Genomic DNA, 3,682 nt, shown 5'->3' with positions numbered 1-3,682 from the left:
AAACCCCATGCTTAGGCAAACTGGGGTACTGTGGCAGAATTCAGTAGTGCATCCAAGACACCTATGATGATGATCCCAGAATATTGCTCACAACTCAAGGCTACGCAAAAGTTTTGGCTCTGGCCACACAGACCAGACACCATTCCTGAGGGCATGCATGCCCTTAGAGGAGGACAGAGGTACTGCCATGAGATGGCAGGTAGATAGAAGTGTGAGCTTGAGAAAGCATCAGAAGGAGCACAAAGCAACCCTCAAGTATGCCTGTGCATCCAAATGTAGATACATTTATATGTAACTCATCAATAAAAGAATATTCATTAATCATTAGCTATAGCTCATTTTAAGAGAGGGTTATATGGTAGTACTGGCTAGCAAGATTTTTCCAGTTACTAATGGAACTGCCAGTACAGGCATTTCATGACACAGCCAGGATGGACTCTAGGGCAGGGGAGAGAGGGTTCTCCCATGCTCCAGGGCCCAGTGCAACCCTGTGTCTTCTGGTGGCCAACAGTTACATGAGCAGAAGCTGAGGCTCTTTCCCACCTGTCCTACACTCTACAAGAGATTTTGGCTTGGAACAAAGAGGCTGCTGGGACAAAAATCCCATGTCTGGGAGCCCCTTTTCCTCAGCATCCAGAGGACACTCTCTCCCACAGAAGAATGGTTGACAGCAGCACAATACAACAGAGCCCTGCTCCAAAATAAGGAAGGCTCAGCCAAACCACTTTGGTCTTCAGACAGGAAAGATGCCTTCAGGTTCTTCTGAACAGTACCTGACTCCAGTCCCCAGCAAACTGTTCCATCTTGCACCTGGGGTTCTCTCGGAGGGTGCCTCTACTTCATGGGGAGAACAATCTGCCCACAGGACCAGGAACACTTGAGAACCTGACACTCTTCACTGACACTGACCTCATCATTTTGTGGTGGCGTGGGCTTCGCCACTGCATGGAGCACCTCACTGGGTCCAACCATGCTGCAACGGGGAGGGTGTTCGGTGACACCGGCTGCAATGACTGACTATGTCTGATGGATGCCTTTTCATGAGGGCCTCCAGTGTCCCACTTCAAATGCAACTACCTGGTGATTTTTTTCCCTAGAAAGGCAGAACACAAGGTGAGGACAAGAGTGAAATCAGGCATTTTGAACTTAAAAAAATTACTTTTATTTTAGGAACCAATAAAATTATGGTAAATATTTACAAATAATTATCTCACATAAAGGTTACATAAAACCAAATGTTCACAAGTAACAGTCACTCTCATGAAAAGACACACAGATATTGAACTACGCCAATCTTATTGCATGTTTCTTCAACTAATCTAAAAATAAAAAGTGTTGCAGTCAACCATTTAACTTAGAATAAAATCACAAATTCCAGTATTGACAGGAAAAAGAATTAAAAAAAAAAAAAAAAAGGAAGAAAAAAACCCCTTCAAATGGCCCCTCCTTTCTGACCCATGCCTTAGCACCCCTGGTCCCCAGCCCACCTCCCCTTCCACTACCCAAAACAAAACCCAAAACAAAATCCCCAAAATAATGTTTGACGTCTTTGGCAAATTGGCACCGCTGTAATTACATTCAAATATTATAACACACAAAAGCAACACACAGCACTAAGGAAAAAACACCAAGATTTCAAGTTTGTTCTTTTCCTACTAGAAAAAAAGAATACAAAACATACACATTTTTAAGAAGCATTTTTTCATCTGTTTTGCAACAGATATTATCCCCTACTTTCAAAGGCAATTCAACAGTTATTTTTAGAATTGTTTTTTTATAAGTTACTTTTTGTCTGTATGTACTTCTCAAGGTGAGGAGGCATTTCTTTTTCTCCCTCTTTCTTTTTCCTCTCTCTTTGAAGAAGTAAGGTTCAATGCAGGCATTGCAGACTTTGGTGGATACAATAGATATGTATTTCTTTGATGCTAGAAGTCCCTAATACATAGTTGTTTGTCTGTAAGAAAAAAGTTTGTCCTTTTTTTTTTCTTGGAAAGGAATTCCATTTGCAATGAAATGAGTTTCTGTAATTTCAAAATGTACAAAGGCCACTACAGAAAGTGAAAAACCAGGACAAGATTTTTTTTCCTGCAGGAGGCTGAGCAAAGGGAAAGGCAGGTCTAAATGCCCACTGGCCATTTTTCCCGCCTCATTTAGACGAGGCAGGGCCAGAAACCTTGGACCAGCCAGGGGTCTGGCTGGGTGGTGTCTGGGGTCGATGCAGGACTAGGATCCACCTCTCCACAACCTGTGCAAGCTTCTGAGATATTCAAGTGTGCCTACACATACAGGTGTGTAGACAGAAATCCCTACATGCATGCCTGCTCACCTAGCAATGCTGCAGCTGCGTTTAACTCAGTCCTTTCGGTCGGGCTTCCCACCATGGAGCTCCTGCATTCTGTGAGCCTTTCACAGCGCTGGTGTGTGAGGCCACTAGTGGAGCTGACACCTATGCTAGCTGTGATGCCAAGGTGAGCAATCTGGGCACCACTTTGGCATGCTTTTCACTCAGCATTTGCATGTCAGGTTTCATTAGCTCAACCAAAAAAAGAACACTTAACTGGTTTTGACCCTTTCAGCTCCTTTTGTTTGTCATACTGCAGTAACACGTACCTGTTTCAAGAGCAGGTCTGAGAAATTACAGGGCTTCCCAGCTGGAATCCCCAGCCTTGTGTTGCTACTGAGCACTCTGCCTCCAGAGTGGAGCGGCAGTTGGCTGCAGCTCGGAATGTGTGCCCAGCGCCCGTGTCAGTGCAGGCTGCCTGACCCAGCTCCGCCTAACAACACCCACATGTATCCATCACTTGCACACTTAGCAAGACTTCAGGGCACGTTAGCAAAGAGCTGTTGTTCATCTAACATTTCATCAATGAATCCAGAAGAAAAACCAGGTTTTTCCAGAATTTGCTGGGACAGAGTCACGGGGTGGATCAGCCTAGTCCTCTTGGGCCTCATGCTTCCCAGTGGCACATGCATGCAGAGAAGAGCATGGTACCGGGAAGGACACTTGGTCAGAGCCATGTTGCAGCCAGTGACATCTACACAAGCTGACTCTGCTACAGGCCACAGCTGTTGAAGCTATGGGTACCCACATCTGGAAATAAGCACAACCATTACATGGCTTCCTTTCTCCTTCATACTGAAGGATGTGTAAAATACATAAATTAAAGAAAAAGAAAAGCAGGAATATAACCCCATTAGCTAAAACCAGTATGGCAAAGCATGTATCAACATACAGTAACTGCTAAGACCTGGTACAGTGAGGCCATAACACATCCCTCACCCACCATCTGCTCTCTCCTATTGCGCTGCCCTTACACTACATCACTAAGAGGATTTAGTCACAGGGAGTCAAGGAGGGGTGACAGATTGTGATCTCCATGTACCCTGGTGCTATTTCTTTCCTCACCATCTCCTTCCCAAGTGCCTCAAGCACTGATGTTGTTGTACCACCTGCCAGTCCAATCAGAGAACTTCTCAGACATCTTGGAATGAACAGTCACTCTCTGGCCCCATGACACCAGAGCCCCGAGTGTTTTTCTGCTTCAACAGTGAACAAAGAAAATTTTTGATCTGTTGATCCAGTCCTGAGACATCCAGAGCTCTGCAGTCAGCAGAGCTGCCTAACAATAATAGCTTCATAACGGAACCTTTAGACACAGATGATAAACAAAGTCAGTGTCCA

The 3,682-nt window shown here is 44.8% G+C and overlaps 1 protein-coding gene across 3 annotated transcripts in view; it reads right to left on the bottom strand.

Annotated features, from left to right (window-relative positions):
- Positions 1–1,138: 1,138 nt before the first annotated feature.
- The window catches only part of PAX5 (paired box 5), a 138,441-nt gene continuing 135,897 nt past the window's right edge, over positions 1,139–3,682 (bottom strand). For all 3 annotated transcript variants that reach the window (XM_072922207.1, XM_030258101.4, XM_002192827.5), the window contains one exon: positions 1,139–3,682. This exon is cut by the window's right edge and continues 3,733 nt beyond it. The gene's annotated coding sequence lies outside the window, so the exon portion shown is untranslated.

Source organism: Taeniopygia guttata, chromosome Z (genome assembly GCF_048771995.1).
Source record: "Taeniopygia guttata chromosome Z, bTaeGut7.mat, whole genome shotgun sequence".
NCBI classification, from domain to species: Eukaryota; Metazoa; Chordata; class Aves; order Passeriformes; family Estrildidae; genus Taeniopygia; species Taeniopygia guttata.
This window is presented reverse-complemented; position numbering and strand designations above follow the sequence as displayed.